We start from the raw sequence: 19,726 nt of genomic DNA on the forward strand, positions 1-19,726 counted from the left end.
GCCCAGCCTCAGTTCATTTCCCCAGCCCTTTCTTGTTTCATTGTTCTCAACTTTAATAAATGTCTTTTAAAATTAAAAACAAAACAAACAAACAAAAACCCCCAGAGATGTTTAAATTGTCTAAAAAAAAAAAAAAACCAAAAAAACACTCTCGGTGAATTTGGGGAGTAGACTATAAATATAAATATATCTATACCTTAAGAGTAGGCCGGCAGAGGTATGTCTCTCTGGGTTTTCTTTAAGCAGATGGTCATTTATCATTATTTTTTCCTTTGATGTTAGATTCCCCTAAAGGAGTTAGCTGTGGGATATGAGGAGATGGCTAATGCTCCCCTCTCCACTTCCCCTTACAGATACTTGTTTCTGCAAATAGTTTTTATATTGATATTTGGGGCCTTGATAGCACCCCTGAGCTTTATTTCCATGCCTCTGATTAGGTGCTGGCAATTTTCACATAGAAACACCACTATTTTTCACATTCAACATTTATAACACTGAGAGTTTCATCATTTGCCTCCAAATCCTTCCTTTCCTCTGGCCTTCCTCATTTCTCTCTTCAGTCTCCTCAGAAATCAGGAGGCTGGGTGGCTAGACAATATGATCAAGGACCCTCCCTGGTTGTTCTGTCTTTTTGTTTACCCATCTTCAGGGCAGCTGCCTTTCTGATTACAAGATAACAGCAGAGATCTGGGCATCACAGTGAAACACCCCAATGTGCAAATACAGCAGAGGGCACCTCCTCATGCCCATCTAATCAGAATAAAGAAATCTCCCCTAGATGTCCCTTTGCAGACTTCTCACATCTCATTGAACAAAACTGGGTCACATGCCCATTGTTAAAACAATCACTGTTAAGGAGTAGACTATTGTAATTGGCTTAGGGTCATCTTTCCTGAGATGTGGATTCCCAAATAAAGTTACAGTTTTACTTATGAGAAAGAAGTAGTAAATAAAAAGAAGGAAGATATATCATCTTGGTTTCCTCCTACCACCTTAGTCCAAGCCCTTGAAACCGCCCTCAGAGTCAACTATAATAGCTTCCTAACTGATCTCTCAACTTTTTTTTCCTCATAGCCCACCTTACACAATATGGCCACATTCATCTTTGAGAAACACTGCTTTGCCACATAGCCTTTTTGTTAAAAATTATTATTGGTTTTCTGTGACCTTTAGAAAAGCACTCAAATTTACTATAGAATTTTCAAATCACAGAATATAATAATTGGAAGGGCCAGGAAACTTGGAATGTCAAAGGCTGGCACCAGGAATATCAGCTGTTAGCTGAACTAGGAAACACAGATGTGTGGTCCCACTTAAATATTTTGTCTAATCAGAGGCATGATCTACAAAAATCTCTCTAAAAGAGCAATCTTCAATCTGAGTTAAGCAACATTCCAAGGGATTTCTTTTTAAGGGAATCAGTGTCTAGATTTTCTTTCTTTTTCTTTTTTTAATAGGCTTTATTTTTTAAAGTAATTTTATATTTACAGAAAAATTAAGATAGTACAGAGCTGTCATGTACCTGGCATCAGTTTCACCAATTACTGGCATCCTACAGTGGTATGCTGTATTTGTTACATTTCATAAACCAATATTAATACATTACCATTAACTAAAATTTGTATTTGCATTTTAATTACAATTACATAAAGTCAAAACAAAACTACTTATTTTGCTAGAAACCTACAAATTCAAATATATGCTGAAAATACATCAGAGTAATTGCCCATGCAGCTATGAGATAGGAAGTGAGAAATGTGACTAAAAGGGAATAAACAAATAAATGAAATAAGAGCTTTTCAGGAGCAGATAGCTGGTTACAAACTGAAAAGTACAATGAACTAACTCGGGTATCTGAAAAAAGGAGGAGGTTGAAGTGAGAATGACTTTAGGGTAAAGGACTGTCATACCCATTTAGCTGTTAAGTCCCACAGAAAAAGGGAATGAAATTTAGGTTAGGAATTATTAGCATCTTAGTGGGAGTGTCCATTTTCCCCATCTCCCCCCCCCCCACCCCCCCATGCTGCATTATCTTTAATTAAGTACAAAGACTCTTCTAATCATGTCACGTCAGCTCATTTCACCAACTGTTTGGCCGCCAGTCTCTTGTCTCTCTCTTCAGCAATGGTGAGGCGAATACCCTTTCCACGGGGAAGGGAAATCCGTGGTTTGTTGCCTTTGCCGATAACAAAAATATTGGAGAGCCGGGTGGCAAAGCTATTGCCAGTGGTATCTTTGACATGAACTACGTCAAAAGAACCAGGATGTTTCTCTCTGTTGGTGATCACACCAATTCTTCCCAGGTTGGCACCTCTGGTGATTATACACAGGTTACCTGTGTCAAACTTGATGAAACCGGTAATTTTGCCAGATTCCAAATCACCTTGATGAGGGGATCAGGGTAGCGGATGGTACGAGCATCATGGGTCACCAGATGAGGGATTCTCTTTGTGCCCACAAAGATCTTCTGCACTTTGCACAGCTTGTACTTGGCCTCCTCAGGTCTTATACGATGAACAGCAAAGCGACCCTTGGTGTCATAGACCAGACAGAAATTCTCTCCTGTCTTATTAATGCTGATGACATCCATAAAGCCAGCAGGGTAGGTTATATCGGTTCGGACCTTGCCATCAATCTTAATGAACCGCTGCATGCAGATCTTCTTTACTTCATCTCCTGTTAGGGCATACTTAAGTCTGATTCTTAGGAAAATGATGAGAGGGAGACATTCTCTCAGCTTGTGGGGACCGGTAGATGGGCGAGGAGCAAATACCCCAGTCAGTTTATCCAGCATCCAATGCTTTGGAGCTGCTACATGCTTCAGATGCTTCTTGGGACCACGAGCCATGGCTGTGCTAGGCACAGAAAGAGGACTCTCTTCTTTCTAGTAAAAATGAAATGAAGTTTAAGAAAGTAGTCACCCGTGTGCCTCGGTCTCCGACGCAATGGTGTCTCAGTGTCTAGATTTTCAACTTGTTCTTTCTGAAAACTAGCCTCAAGTTTAATATAAATTCTTTATTTTTACCTTCCATTTTGAAATAACCTCTCTTCCCTTTACCCATCCTGAAACTTACCTTGTAATATCATCTCCAGTATCTCGAGAGCTTGTGGGGAGTGGAGGAAAAGGCAAACAAAGGGATGATTTAAAATACTGATTTTGAAAGAGCCTCCTTTAATGATTAAGCAAAATCACCTGGAAGGTCTTTCCATGCAAGGTAAGGTGTAGTGTTTGACCTGGGGTATTTGAGCCTGTGTTGGGAGGCTCTGGATTTAGATATGTTGTACATTGCAGAGGTGAAGTGATTTAGCATTTCTCGTCCAGATTATTGTCAAAGAATGCATAATTCTTTAGGGAGAGACACATGATAGCAATTCAAAGAACACTTGAAATGCTGAAAATGGTGTCTACCATTTGATTTCAGTTATTCCCCAAACTCAGCCATAGCAGGTACTATTAGTTGGAAAGAATCATCCATGAGTAATGCAAACAGTACAGGTTGTGGATGCTGATGCAGGGCTGAGTGGTACAACAAACACAACAAAATGCTCACATGCTGGATTCTCACACACCTTCCCTGTGCCATCCACTTTTACTAGAGCACATGTGAACGATGCTGTTTAAACTGGTGCTGCTTCAGGGATGTGAAAATCCTTTTCAAGTTAACGAAAATGTTTCTGAGACTACTACAGTCTCTGCTGCACTAGATAACACTCATGGGTAAAAATTTTACATAATTCCTTTACATAATGTGGATAGAGTAATTAATACTTACATATATGAAATTATATCATGGAATATCTTTCCATTGGTAGTCAATTCTCATCTTAATTATTCTTTTAAAATGAGCAAATAAAATAAAACTAGACTTATTAGTATAGAAACAGAGACCAAAGGAATGACTGGCAGAGGGGAGAGAGTTGGAGGGACTGGTGAAAAATGGAAGGGGGATATGGTCAATAATACTGTACTAAGTTTGCTCAGTGACAGATGATTACTAGAATTAGTGACATGATCACAGTGTAAGGTATAAAAATGTCGAATCACTCACTATATGGTACACCTGAAACTAATTATCCTATATAATAAAAAGTGAATATGCAAATTGACTGTCGCTCTATCACAAAGATGACGGTGCCCACAGTGGAGGCCGAATTCCAGTAACGAGCCTTAACATCCAATCAGCAGGGACCTGAGGCTGCGCCCCCCACCCCCTTCCCATGGGGCTTGACAGGGGACCTCAGGCAGCACCCCCCACCTGGCAGGGCTTGAAGGTGGACCTGAGGCTGAGACCCCGCCCAGTGGGGCTTGACAAGGGTGGGACCGGCCAAGTCTGGATCTAGCCCAATGGGGGTGGGGCCAGCCAAGTTTGGGTCTTGTGTGATTTTGAGGTGCACGCTGGTGGGCAGAGACGACTCTGGGTCCCGTGGTGCACCCCAGAGTGTGACAGGAAAAAGATTTTCATATACATTTTACTACTTTTCTTTCATCTCTGACATTTCTATTATAGAAAAAGGGCAAATAGCAATATTAAAATACTTCCTCTAATTAATCCCCTATTAATGTGCATGAATTTCATGCACTGGGCCACTAGTCCTATCTAATAAAAGACAAAAAGGGTAATTAACCGTACCTCCTCTATGCTTCCCATTGGCTAATCAGGGCGATATGCAAATTAACTGCCAACAAAGGCATATAGATCAATAGAATTGAAAACCCAGAAATCGACCCGAACCAATATGCTCAATTAATATTTGACAAAGGAGGCAAGAACATACAATGGAGTCAAGACAGTCTCTTCAATAAATGGTGTTGGGAAAATTGGACAGATACATGCAAAAAATGAAGCTAGACCACCAACTTACACCATACACAAAAATAAACTCAAAATAGATAAAGGACTTAAATGTAAGACGGGAAACCATAAAAATACTAGAGGAATCCAAAGGCAACAAAAGCTCAGACATATGCCGAAGCAATTTCTTCACCAATACATCTTCACTGATGAGCTCCTAGGGCATTGGAAATTAAAGAGAAAATAAACAAATGGGACTACATCAAAATAAAAAGCTTCTGCACAGCAAAAGAAACCATCAACAAAACAACAAGAAAGCCCACTGCATAGGAGAATATATTTGCCAATGTTATCACCGATAAGGGATTAATCTCCAACATTTATAGGGAAATCATACAACTTAACAAAAGGAAGATAAACAATCCAATCAAAAAATGGGCGAAGGACCTAAATAGACACTTTTTAAAAGAAGACAGAAGGAAGGCCAAGAGACATATGAAAACATGCTCAAATTCACTAATCATCCGAGAGATGCAAATCAAAACAACAATGAGGTACCACCTCACACCTGTCAGAATGGCTATCATCAACAAATCAACAAATGACAAGTGCTGTCAAGGGATGTGGAGAAAAAGGAACACTCGTGCACTGATGGTGGGAATGCAGACTGGTGCAGCCACTGTGGAGAACAGTATGGAGTTTCCTCAAAAAACTAAAAATGGAACTCCCATTTGACCCAGTGATCCAACTTCTAGGAATATACCCCAAGAAACTAGAAACACCAATTAGAAAAGATATATGCACCCCTATGTTCATAGCAGCATAATTCACCATAGCTAAGATTTGGAAACAGCCTAAGTGCCTATCAGTTGATGAGTGTATTAAAAAAAGTGTGGTACATCTACACAATGGAATACTATGCTGCAGTAAAAAAGAAGGAGTTCTCACCATTTGCAACAGCATGGATGGAACTGGAGAGCATTATGCTAAGTGAAATAAGCCAGTCAGGGAAGGATAAATACCACATGATCTCACTCATTTGTGGAATATAATGAACAACATAAACCAATGAAGAAGGACAGATCCAGAGATGGAGAGGCATCAATTGGACTATCAGGCCTTGGAGGGAAGGTAGAGGAGGGTGGGGGTAAGGGGGAGAGATCAACCAAAGGACTTATATGCAAGCATATAGGCCTAACCAATGGACACGGACAACAGGGGGGTGAGGGCATGAGTGGGGGGAATAGGGAGTAACATGGTGATAAGGACACATATCTAATGACTTAATAAAAAAAAACAGTTTAGAGCTAAATAATAAGTAAATAAAGAAAAAGAAAAAGAAAAAAAGAAAGACACTTTGATTGTGTTGAGCCATTACATGTTTGGGTCTATTTGTTACTACAGCTTAGCCTAACAAAAATACAGGAAATTAAAAATTTTAATTTATAAACATTTTTATTGCAGAATGAATGAGAATAGTTTTGATCACAACAATATAGTATTTAGGATAAAAGTATGTAGAAGTGGGATAAAAATACCAGCTTAAGGAGAAAAGGGAATGATGTAAAACTTCTGACTGTTGAAGAAATTGTTCACATATAGATTTTAAAAAATATTTGTATTATCAATTTCAGAGTGGAAGTGAGAGAGAGAGAGAGAGAGAGAGAGAGAGAGAGAGAGAGAGAGAGAGAGAAATGATGAGAGAGAACCATTGACTGCCTCCTGCACTCCCCACCGTGGGGATCCAGCCTGCAACCTGGGCATGTGCCCTGACAGGGAATCAAACCATGATCTCCTGGATCATAGGTCAACACTCAACCACTGACCCGGGCTATATATTTTTTTAAATGGATAATGATGGATATCAGATTGCTTGGATTTTAGATTCAATTGGATATTTAAAAAAGGGTATTGCAATAGTTTATTTTAAAATACCTCTACTATTAATAGGATGGAAATTACAAACTTTGCAATTATTTAAAGATATGAAGTATTTTAGATGCCAACTAAAATTTTGTGAAGGGTTACATGGCTTTAATGAACTCTTTTAGGGATATGCCAACCTTTGAAGAGACTTCAAAGAACCTTTATAGACCCAGAACCAAACCTCTTTTGAATGCTTCATGGATTCACTGGTCTGGGAGAGGGAGTATGGGCTTTTCTAGCCCTCCTCTGCCCTTTTCCAGAACCCCCTATCTAGGTCACCTCAGACAGTGTTCTGAATGTCTCCCCATGTCAGGACCCCTGCCAGTGTGTCCTCAGATACTTATAGACTCATTTATTCTGACTTTAGATTCTGTATTGAATCATGAGGATGAGAGGTGCTCTCTTCTGTCTAAAGTTTTCCTTTTTCGGTTGTTCTGAGGATTCTGAGTTAAATATTTGTTAAGTACTTTGCAATAATTGGCTGAAAGTACAAAGTCTTATTTATTATTGTTGGATTGATGAAAGGTATTATACAAGTGCAAAGTATCATTTTCCTTCCAGGGCATACAGCATTACCATGCTTAATCCCCAAGAAACTCATGACCTATTCTTTTGCATGGCCTCGTCATTTACATAACCGGCCACAAATTGAGCTAACAAAGGACTCCTGGAAGAAGATTTGCACTTTCTCCTTTTCTTCCCAGCATTTATATTTGCCTTGGAGGTGTAATAATTTTTTTCAGGTTGGACTGATAGTTCTTACTTCTCTTCCTACTGATAGTCCTTACTTCCCCTTGCTATAGGGGAGAGGGAGACCCTGGGCAGTGAGTAAATGAAGATTGAGTTCTTATTTTGATCTATCCTTATCTATTCATGTGACCCTCAACAAGCCACTTCATCCTTATCTATTCATGTGACCCTCAACAAGCCACTTTACCTCTCTGAGCTTCATCTTCCTCAACTTAAAAATGACAGTGTTACAGAGTAGCTGGTGGTCCCGGGTGCTGCTGGGCTGTGTGCTCAGAGGAGGGTCGAAGCCGGAGGAGCCTGTAAGCATTAATAATGTCTTTCATCTTTGAGTGGATCTACAATGGCTTCAGCAGTGTGCTCCAGTTCCTAGGACTCTACAAGAAATCTGGGAAACTTGTATTTGTCCAAACTTGGTTTGGACAATGCAGGCAAAACCACTCTTCTACACATGCTCAAAGATGACAGATTGGGTCAACATGTTCCAAAATTACATCCGACATCAGAAGAGCTGACAATTGCTGGAATGACTTTTACAACTTTTGACCTTGGTGGGCATGAGCAAGCACGTCGGGTTTGGAAAAATTATCTACCAGCAATTAATGGGATTGTCTTTCTGGTGGATTGTGCAGATCATCCTCGCCTCATGGAATCCAAAGTTGAACTTAATGCTTTAATGACTGATGAAACAATATTCAATGTGCCAATCCTTATCTTGGGTAAAAAAATTGACAGAGCAGATGCAATTAGTGAAGACAAACTCCGTGAGATATTTGGGCTTTATGGACAGACCACAGGGAAGGCATTGAATTCAAAGCACTGGATTCTTGGCCTGTTATCCCCATCTTGAAGATGAAACTCTGACAGTGATTTGTTAAGGTTTACACAGTAAGTCAGTAATAAAAGCAGGAGCAAGACCCAAGTCTTCTAGATCAGTAGATCATGTTGTCTCCAGTTTAAAGAAGAAACGTATGCTTGAGAGAGAAAATTTAAATCAACTATAATTAAGCATGAATCCTGGCCTTTTCACCTCAGGATTTTGGCATATTTAACATTTAAATTTTTCTTTTCTGGAATCTGTAATGATTTTTTACTATTTTAGATGGTTCTTTTGCCCCTTAGTTATCTATTTTTTCCAGAAATGTTTTCTCTAATTTGTGTAGTTTCCCTCTCTTGCATGAAAATTATACACACGAATTCTTAATTTCTTCAGTATAACCTGTTATTAGTGTATCTTTCTGAATATTTGCATTAATTATCCTATTAAGGCATTAATTAATTGCATTAATATTTCTAAAAAGTAAAAAAAAAATGACAGAGTTACAGAGTTAGAATAAGTAATGTCTATGATTCTTTCCTACTTACAATTTCCTTTTAATGTGTCAATATGCTGAAAAAACTGTTTTGAAAATTTTAGAATACGGGTTTGTATCATTTAGTAATAGGTGATATACAACAGGAGAAGTACAGGTGAATTAAATGAATGGGAGATGCTGTTTTTCTAATAATTTTAGGGCAAAGTTCTTTATTTAAATCCAGTTTTCATAGTAAATTCATTTTATACTGTTAGATCTATGTGGCTGCTGCTCGTAGTGATGATGGTATAAACTCCACAGTAAACCTTGAATGAAAAGACATGCATTGATGATTTAATCACAGTCTGTTCATCTTTATGATTCCCATTGTACTTAGCACGTTGCCTTGCACAAAACAGGTACTCAATAAATGTTGGCTAAAAGAGTATCTAGAAGATAACCACAGATGCATGTTGTCCTAATATTAAAGGCAAAAATCTTGGATTTAATTTCACTTGATATCACAGTCTTTCTAAGAATGTTGTGAAACACTATCGCTGAAGTCATTTTAATTGATTGACTCATACTTAATTCCGGAGAAGAATGAAAGCTGTGTGAACTATAAGAGTGCCTTTATTTTTTTTCCCTTTTATTTATTTTTTAAAATTAAAACTTTATTGTTCAGATTATTACAGTTGTTCCTCTTTTTTCCCTGCCATAACTCCCCTCCACCCAGTTCCCACCCCACCCTCTGCCCTCACCGCCCCACCATTGTCCTCAACCATAGGTGCACGATTTTTGTCTAGCCTCTTCCCACATCCCCACACCCCTTCCCCCCCCACCCCCCCAGAGAATAGTCAGCCCATTCCCTTTCTATGTCCCTGATTCTATTATAATCACCAGTTCATTCTGTTCACCAGATTATTTATTCACTTGATTCTTAGATTCACTTGTTGATAGATGTGTATTTGTTGTTCATAATTTGTATCTTTACCTTTTTCTTCTTCTTCCTCTTCTTAAAGGATACCTTTCAGCATTTCATATAATACTGGTTTGGTGGTGATGAACTCCTTTAGCTTTTTCTTATCTGTGAAGCTCTTTATCTGACCTTCAGTTCTGAATGATAGCTTTGCTGGGTAAAGTAATCTTGGTTGTAGGTTCTTGGCATTCATCACTTTGAATATTTCTTGCCACTCCCTTCTGGCCTGCAAAGTTTCTGTTGAGAAATCAGCTGACCGTCATATGGGTATTCCCTTGTAGGTAACTGAGTTTCTTTCTCTTGCTGCTTTTGAGATTTTCTCTTTGTCTTTTGCTCTTGGCATTTTAGTTATGATGTGTCTTGGTGTGGTGGTCCTCTTTGGATTCCTTTTGTTTGGGGTTCTCTGTGCTTCCTGGACTTGTAAGTCTATTTCTTTCACCAGGTAGGAGAAGTTTTCTGTCATTCTTTCTTCAAATAGGTTTTCAATATCTTGCTCCCTCTCTTTTTCTGGCACCCCTATAATTAGGATGTTGAAGCTGTCCCAGAGGCTCCTTACACTATCTTCGTATTTTTGGATTCTTTTTTCATTTTGCTTTTCTGGTTGGGTGTTTTTTGCTTCTTCTTATTTCAAATCGTTGACTTGATTCTTGTGATCCTCTAGTCTGCTGTTGAGAGTCTATATAATAGCCTCCATTTCAGTCACTGTATGCTTAATTTCCAGTTGGTCCTTTATCATAACCTCGAGGGTCTGACTAGATTTCTTGAGGATCTCACTACATTTATCGGCGGTCTCACCAGTCTTTTAGAGAGTCTTACTAAATTTATCGGAGGCTTCTAGAAAGTTCTTGGAAAACCTTAAAAGTGTGGTTTTGAACTCTATATCCAGTAGTTTTCTTTCCTCCATTTCTGTCATTTGTGTCCTGTTTCTTTGTCTCCACATTTTTTATGCTTCCCTGTGTTGATAAAGTGGCTTTCTGTGCTAAGTGTCCTCTAGGGCCCAGTGGTTCAGCCTCCCCAATTACCTGAGGAGGACACTCTTGGTGCACCCCCTTGTCATCTTTGTGCACAGTCTTGTTGTAGTTAAGCCTTGATTGTTGTAGGTAACACTGGGAGGGATTGACCTCCAGGCCAACTGGCTGTGAGAATCAGCAGTGTCTGCAGTGGGAGAACTTCTGTGCTGGAGACACCCTCTGGGGCAAGACTTGCTTCAATGGGGCTTTGGTGCTCACTGAGTCTGCCCCCTGAGTGTGTTCTTTATGGATCCGAGGACCTGCAAACTGGATGGTCCCACTCTGACCACTGAGCACAGTGGCTCCTGGATCTCTAGGGAGGTGCTAATCTAGCCTCTGCCTGAGGCTATCGAGCAAAAGCCTCCATGCAGGGCTTGAGCGGGGTAGGTCCCACGGGATCAATAGGGTGGGGCTAGCAATTATGGCTGCCCTCAGAGGCCCCGCTTGTCAGTGTCCCAGCAATTGCTGCAAACACCTTCGAGAGAAAGCTTCCCTTGGGTTCCAACCAATGCCAGACAGTCGTGCTTCTCCCGTATGAGTCTGGGTCCCCAGAGACTCGCCCAGAACTGGAGCTCAGTGCCTGAGACTCCCTCCCAATTGAAAAGACAACTGCGCCCTCAGCCTCCAGCCCACTCTGCGTGCACCTCTGTACCTTAGTATTTTACTTCCACACCGCACCTCCTCTGAGTCTTGGCATGCTTATCTCTTTCCTTCTAGTTGTAGAATTTCCACTCAGCCAGCCTTCCTGTGGTTCTGGATGATGTCTGTTCCGTCTTTTAGTTGTTTTTTTTTTGTTTGTTTGTTTTTTTTAATATATTTTATTGATTTTTTTACAGAGAGGAAGGGAGAGAGATAGACAGTTAGAAACATCGATGAGAGAGAAACATCAATCAGCTGCCTCCTGCACATCTCCTACTGGGGATGTGCCCACAACCCAGGTACATGCCCTTGACCGGAATCGAACCTGGGACCTTTCAGTCCGCAGGCCGACGCTCTATCCGCTGAGCCAAACCGGTTTCGGCTAGTTGTATTTTTGAAGTGGTTGTGCGAGGCAGCACACTCCGGTGTTTACCTATGCCGCCGTCTTAGTTTCTCCAAGAGTGCCTTTATTAAAAGTAGCAGAAAAAAGACTATGAAGTAAATCTATGCAAAGGGATAAAAATTTTATAGGAAGATGTGTGACTTGGACTATATGTAAAAATTAAAACTAAAAATTATAGAAATAATTTTACCTTATCTCTAACAAAAATTAAGTTATCTTCTAGATACTCTGAAATTTTCAGAACTGTGTTGCAACCTGAATCTCATCCTTCCCAGTCCTCCCTCCATCTTTCCTCTTTTCTCAGGTGTCATACATGCATGTGCATTGCACCTGAAGACTCTCCTGCCAACTCTTTTACCCTTTCTCCTATATTGGAGGGAAAAAATCTCTTATTTCCTCCAATACATCTCTTTATTTTTTAAAATACATTTTATTGATTTTTTACAGAGAGGAAGGGAGAGGAATAGAAAGTTAGAAACATCAATGAAAGAGAAACATCGATCAGCTGCCTTCTGCACACCCCCTACTGGGGATGTGCCCGCAACCAAGGTACATGCCTTTGACCGGAATCGAACCTGGGACCCTTCAGTCCGCAGGCCGACGCTCTATCTACTGAGCCAAACCGGTTAGGGCTCTAATACATCTCTTGCTCATCTAATTTCATCTTGACATCTGCTTCCTGGTGGATCTGAATTGACCCACAAACCATGCTTGCTAGTTCTTTTCCAAGCAATCATCGATTTTCCTCAAATTGATTTTTTTCTTGATAGATAGTGTGAACACTGAAGGTTAAGATATTTGCTGGACAGATATCTTTGTTGGACAATTTACTGTATTTAACTCTGCAGAGGAGTTACAGGATGTGTGTCTTCTAGAACTTGTACCAGGGAAATTGAGGTACATTTTGCAGAAGGGCAAGATTGCCTTCTAAATTTTCCTGGATTACTTTTATGATTCCCTCCTTTTTCCTTCTTATAAGACTCTAGTGTTTGAGACCCAGTTTATCTTCTTTAAACCATAGAACTGTAAGTTCAAATGAAATGACATTTCCAGAAGAATAGAAATTCCTGATTTAAGTAAGGCCTTTTGAGTTCAGGTGAAGTTGTGATAATCAAAAGAAAGAGCACTCTTGTTTCCAGACCTACTATCCATTGCTGACCCAAACTAAGAATTAATGGGATTGGGCACTAGCTGATTTGGCTCACTGGATAGAGCATCGGCCTGGGGACTAAAGGGTTCTAGGTTGGATTCCGGTCAAGGGCACGTACCTTGGTTGCGGGCACATCCCCAGTAGGGGGTGTGCAGGAGGCAGCTGATCAATGCTTCTCTCTCATCAATGTTTCTAACTCTCTATCCCTCTCCCTTCCTCTCTGTAAAAAATCAATAAAATATGTAAAAAAAAAAAAATTAATGGGATTGGCACAGGAATAAACTTGGTTGAGATTTTCCTTGGTGGGATTTTGTGGCCACTGAGGAGGTTTCTTTTCAAATAAATAAGCCTGGGAAGGAAAACACCTATGTGTGGGATTCTCACTGCCTCTCCCAGAAACACTCCCTTCGCTTCCCCCAGGCTGAAATAGAGAAGACGGACTGAAGTAAAATCTTGGCCCCTGCACAAAAGCTTTTGGCGATTTTAGGTAAAATGGGCTTGGTCCCTCCCATGCCAACAGCTTGCTTTGGAGACTATAAATTTCTGCTTCCAAATACATTTGGTCAAGCTTCCCAGAAAGTCAAAGGGCTGATTCATTAGCAAGGATGAAATTTACCACCAGATTATGTCTGTCTTTCTAGTCAAACAGACTGAGACTTATTCCTTGGTTGTTGTAAATGTTTTCCTCCATGTCCCACACGGTTCAGGGTTCAGAATCTGGAAGAGGAGCCACACACAAATGAAAGAGAAGAAACAAGAGATAATTTGGAAATATTGGGGGGCCAGGAGGGTAAGTCCAAGTCAAGGGGAAGGACTTCCACTGGTGCTGAGGCCTCACCAAACTTTTATTGATCTGGGATACACCCATAGCATAGCCCTTAGGTAGGCAATTTCCAGTAACAGGCAGACTAGCCCATCAGCAGGCAATTTCCAGTAATAGGCAAACTATCTTATCAATAAGGATTTACGTGACTGTCTGATGGGGAAGTTGTTTCAGCTATCATTGTCTGGATTAACAGTGGGTGCAGGACTCTGACTTTTGCTAGGGCTTCAAGGGTCACCAGCCTGATGTAGTTCCTTGTCCACACCTCTCTGCTAGTGAAGACAATAGGCAGTTTCCCACACTTGGTAGTCTCTTTGTGGGGTGCTTAAACACTAATGGCAGTATTTCATCTTTTTTTATGGCTGAGTAGTATTTCATAGTATATATGTACCACATCTTCTTTACCCAAGCCTCTATTAAAGGATACTTTAGTTGTCTCCATGTCTTGGTCACTGTGAGTAATGCTACAATGAACATAGAGTGCATATATCTTTGTGAATACATGTTTTTTACTCTTTTTAGTAGATACCCAGAAGAGGGATTGCTGGATCCATCATATGGTAACTCTATTTTTATTTGAGGAACCACCATACTGTTTTTCATAGTGGCTGTACCAGTTTACATTCCCACCAGCACTAAATGTGGGTTTCTTTTTCTCCACAACCTTTCCAACACTGGTTGTTAGCCATTCTTACAGGTGTGCGGTGGTATCTCATTGTAGTTTTGACTTGCATTTCCCTAATAGCTAGTGAAGTTGAACATCTTTTCATATATCTGATGGCTGTTTGTATGTCTTCTGGGGAGAGGTGTCTGTTCAAGTCCTCAAATAAGGCATTCTTTTAACAATTACAAGAGAAGTGGGCAACTAAACATCTAGAGGCTTTTTATCTTGAAAACCATTAATTAGTTTTATTTTCATAGATGTAATACCAACTAGCCATACTGAATTATTATCATCAAACTTCTGCCTGTGCGATTGATATCAGGAAGAGCTTTGGTTGACACTTTCATAGATAATAGTTACAGAATTTTTTAGTAAGGTGGTGGGTAAATCTCAGAAATCTCATTCTGTCTTTCTTTGGCATTTTATCAAGGTGTTTAAAGTTTCTTTTCAAATATCTTCAAAGTATTTTCCTTCCTGTGAAACAAAATGATGACAGATGGAAGGAAATATACAGATTAAACTATAAAATGCCTCTTGCCTGAAATATTTGCCCCCAACCCAGCCAGTGTGGCTCATTGGTTGAGCAATCTACCCATGAACCAGGAGGTCATGGTTTGATTCACAGTCTGGGCACATGTCCGAGATGTGGCTTGATGCCAAGTGGGGGGGCGTTCGAGAGGCAGCCAATCAACGATTCTCTCCCATCATTGATGTTTCCATCTCTCCTCTGAAATCAATATAAATATTTAAAAAAAAATATTTGCCTCCCAAATGGGAGATGATGATTCAGCAGAATTACAATGTATAACCACTAGGTTATTGCCTATGAAGTCCTATCTATCTATCAACAATTGAATCTACAAATCAAAATAAATGAACAAGGAATCCATTGAACAAAATAAATTGATAAATAAAATAGAACCAGAGGCATGAAAACATGGAACAGACTGACGAATCTCAGAGGAAAGGGACATACGGGGGCAGGAAGAGATTAACCAAAGAACTTATATTCATACTGGTATATGCATAACCCATGGACATAGACAATAGGGTGGTGAAGGCCTGGGGTGGGGCAGGATCTGGGTGGAGGGGGGCAAATGGCTGAAAATGTGTGTTCAAGCTAAAAAATAGCAAGTATAGCCCTGGCCAGTGAGGATCAGTTGTTTTGGCACCATCTCATGCACCAAAAGGTTGCTTGTTTGATTCCTTGTCAGGGCACATGCCCGGGTTATGGGCTGGATCCCTGGCAGGGGGCATGCAGGAGGCAGCTAATCAATGTTTTGCTCTCACATCAATGTTTCTCTCTCTCTCTCTCTCTCTCTCTCTCTCTCTCTCTCTCTCTCTCTCTCCTTTCCTTTCTCTCTAAAAATCAATTTTAAAAATCTTAAAAAAAAAAGAAATACCAAATATATTAATATGGGCAGCTATTCCATTTCTGTGATTCTCTGCCTAGACCCTCTTTTCTGGGAGTTTCCTGCCCTCTCTTGGGGGTCATGCTCATTGTACTTATTTTTGGTCCTGCTCTCCTTGCTTCTCCACCATCAAAGGTGACTAGTCCAAAGATAGATACCTGACTCAAGCTAAGTCAATCAGAGACCTTTCCCCAAGAATTTAGACATGCTTTAAAGTCCATTTCTTTTTAAAGAGGAACTACATGTAATATGTGAAATTGTGATACATGGATATGCATTTGCCATGTGGATTGAAGAACAGACAAAGCTGGTTGGTCCAGAAAGAAGAATGAAGTAAATATGCAGAGAGAAGCAAAGGAGAGAGAGAGAGAGACTTCCTTATAGCTACTCCGTTTTTATTAAATAAACAATTTTTACCTGCAGCCAAGAGGAGTCTTAACTACTTTTCATCCCACTCCTTGAGAATGCATAATACAGAAAATATTAATTTTCCAGGTAGTCCTGGCCTCACAAAAAATACTTTGATTCTACAGGAATTTTGCTGCTCTTGAGGATCAGCACAGAATGACCAAGATTTGGGGGCTCCCAGGAATTTGGGTCTGTTTTGGAGCCCTTAGTTAAAGTGCTAGGCTGGATTGACTAGCCATAATTTGTAACATATTTTTGGTGTAATGAAACACATTCTGAGTTCCAAATGACCAACTTACAAAATAACTTTCAGAATATAACCCTTTAAAAAAGAGGGACTGCCTATTCCATATTGATTACTAGTGATGATTCACATCACAGAAGTGTTTTTAATACATACAAGTATTCCATTAATCAGGGTTTGATTTCATTTTGAGTATTTCCAACACATTTGAGGTTTTTTGCTGTTTTTATTTAAAGGGGAGAATGATTATTTTTATTTTTTTTAAAATATATTTTATTGATTTTTTACAGAGAGGAAGGGAGAGGGATAGAGAGTTAGAAACATGGGTGAGAGAGAAACATCAATCAGCTGCCTCCTGCACACCCCCTACTGGGGATGTACCCACAACCAAGGTACATCCTTGGGTTGTACCTGGGACCCTTGAGTCCGCAGGCTGACTCTCTATCCACTGAGCCAAACTGGTTAGGACTTGAGGTTTTTAAAAAAATATATATTTTTATTGATTTCATAGAGGAAGGGAGAGGGAGAGAGAGATAGAAATATCAATGATGAGAGAATATCATTAATTGGCTGCCTCCTGCATGCCCTGGGATGGAGCCCGCAACCCAGGCATGTGCCCCTGACCGGACTTGAACCAGGGACCCTTCAGTACACAAGGCTGACACTCCATCCACTGAACCAAACCGGCTAGGGCACATTTGAGTTTTTATTTATTTAATGAGAGTGAGGAGAAAACTAAGCTTCAATGTAAATTTTAGGAGCCTCTGTGTATTGAATGGCTATTAGATGACAAAGCATTTATGAAATAACTAGTGGCCCTGTGCATGCATTCATGCACATTGATAGGGAAATGATTAGAAAAAATATTTTAATATTGCTATTTGCTCTTTCTCTGTAATGGAAGTGTCAGAGCCGCTGCTGGTCGCTGTTTACGGGGCGATCAGCGGCAGGGCCTGGCACCTCCCCCTCACCTGCTCCACCATCCTGCCGTAGTCCTGCTCTCATCGGGGCCCATCTGCCAATTCTTGCAGAGTTCCTGTGATATTTGTTTGTGATTGTACCTGTGAAATTGTTTTGTGGTCTGTAAAATAGTACATAAATATTATTTATTATTACTGTGATTATGAAATACTAAAAACTTTTAATTATTTTGACCAGGTGGAAATGTCTACAGTCATATAATGAAATTAGGATTTATTGTGTGGCAGACACTACTTGAGAATAAATTTACCCTCTTTTTTAAGATAATTTGCAAATACATATATTTTATTTAATTTTATTTATTTATTTTTAAATATATCTTTATTGATTTCAGAGAGGAAGGGAGAGGGAGATGTTGGGGTCCAACCTCAACAGGTCCAGGGGTCCCCAAAGGTGTGGACGGAGTTGGTGAAGAAGGAATGACATGGAGGCAGTGTTCAGGTGATCATCATAGCCAGGTTCTCTAGCCAGGATCTCCAGCCAAGTTCTCTAGGTTCTCCAGCCAGGTTCGGTCGCCAGGTTCTGTTTTTTATTGTCTTGTTACATCTGTATTTATACTAGTTGATTTTAATCCTGTCAATTTCTATTCCAAAGGTTAGGGTGTTTTTTACCTCCATTCCAGGGAGTAAAGATTATGTAGCTTAAGCATGATTGTTCATAGTTAAAGTGATTAACTACCTGCCTGGCACTTAGTTAAGGGATTTTATTCCCTCCCTAACTTCAGGGAAAAATCCCTACCTGGGGAAATAACCGTTCTCGGAGAGGTGACCTTGGTTAAAACACATAGCGCCAAGAAGGGGAGCAAACACATCAAGAACAGTATGCCATATATGCCAGGTCCCCCGAGACATATGCTGTGCAGATGTTTCTTCCCTGCAACAACCGTGTCAAGCAGCAAGGATGGACCGGCTTCCGGCAGGGAGAGAGAGATAGAAACATCAATGATGAAAGAATCATTGATTGGCTGCCTCCTGCATGCCCCCTACTGGGGATCAAGCCTGCAACCCAGGCATGTGCCCTTGACCAGAATCAAACTGTGACCTCCTGGTTCATAGGTTGATCAATGCTCAACTATTGAGCCACCCTGGTCAGGCTGCAAATACATATTTTTTAAAGGAAAATTATTACTTTTCTTTTTACTTTTCCTCAATGAAATATTTATTGCATATTATTAGTGACTAGAGGACTGGTGCATGAAATTTGTGCACTCAGGGTGGGGGGTCCCTCAGCCCGGCCTGCACCCTCTCACAGTCTGGACCCCTTGGGGGGGTGTCTGCCTCACAGTCTGGGATCCCTGTTCCTTACTGCCCACCTGCCCACTGTTCCTTACCACTTGGCTCGCTGCTCCTTAGCCCTGCCTCGAATGCGGGAGAGGCTCCCACTACTGCTGCTGCACTCGCCAGCTGTGAGCCCAGCTTCTGGCTGAGCAGCACCCCCCTGTGGGAGTGCACTGACCACCAGGCAGCAGCTCCTGCATTGAGTGTCTGCCCCCTGGTGGTCAGTGAGCATCACAGTGAGCAGTCCTTCTGCCGTTTGGTTGATTTTCTAATTAGGCTTTTATTATATACTAGAGGCCCGGTGCACAAAAATTTGTGCATTCGGGGGGGAGGGGAGTCCCTCAGCCCGGCCTGTGACCTCTCACAGACTGGGACCCCTCGGGAGATAACGACCTGCTGGCTTAGGCCTGCTCCCAGGTGGCAGAGGGCAGGCCTAATCCCTAGGTGCAGCCCCTGGTCCGGCTCAGAGCAGGGCCGATTGGGGAGTTGGGGTGCCGCTCCCTGTCATGCACAGAGCAGGGTCAATCGGGAGGTTGTGATGCCACCCACAGTCACGCTCAGGGTAGGGCCGATTGGGGGGTTGGGGAGCTCCCTCCTATCAGGCACAGAGCAGGGCTGATCAGGGGGTTGGGGTGCCGCACCCTGTCACACACAGAGCAGGGCTGATCAGGGGGTTGGGGCGCCTTCCCCTGTCACGAACAGACCAGGGCGGATAGGGAGGTTGTGGCCCCACCCCCTGTCACACACATTGCCACAGGTTGATCAGGGGGTTTGGGCGCTGCCCCCTGTCATGCTGATCCCGGTGCTGGGAGGCCTCACGGCTCCACTGATCCTGGTGCTGGGAGGCATATTACCCTTTTACTATATAGGACAGAGGCCTGGTGCATGGGTGGGGACCAGCTGGTTTGCCCTGAAGGGTGTCCTGGATCAGGGTGGGGGCCCCCACTGGGGTGCCTGGCCAGCCTGGATGAGGGG

General features: G+C 41.3%; 2 pseudogenes across 2 annotated transcripts; one reads left to right on the top strand and one right to left on the bottom strand.

Annotated features, from left to right (window-relative positions):
- Positions 1-2,075: 2,075 nt before the first annotated feature.
- LOC308515434 (small ribosomal subunit protein eS4-like) lies at positions 2,076-2,848 on the bottom strand (annotated as a pseudogene). The gene has a single exon. The product of its transcript is annotated as a small ribosomal subunit protein eS4-like (transcript).
- A 4,933-nt stretch (positions 2,849-7,781) lies between these two features.
- LOC308515435 (small COPII coat GTPase SAR1A-like) lies at positions 7,782-8,316 on the top strand (annotated as a pseudogene). The gene has a single exon. The product of its transcript is annotated as a small COPII coat GTPase SAR1A-like (transcript).
- The last annotated feature ends 11,410 nt before the right edge of the window (positions 8,317-19,726 follow it).

This window comes from Myotis nattereri (genome assembly GCF_964212035.1).
Source record: "Myotis nattereri genome assembly, chromosome: 3".
Classification (NCBI taxonomy): Eukaryota; Metazoa; Chordata; class Mammalia; order Chiroptera; family Vespertilionidae; genus Myotis; species Myotis nattereri.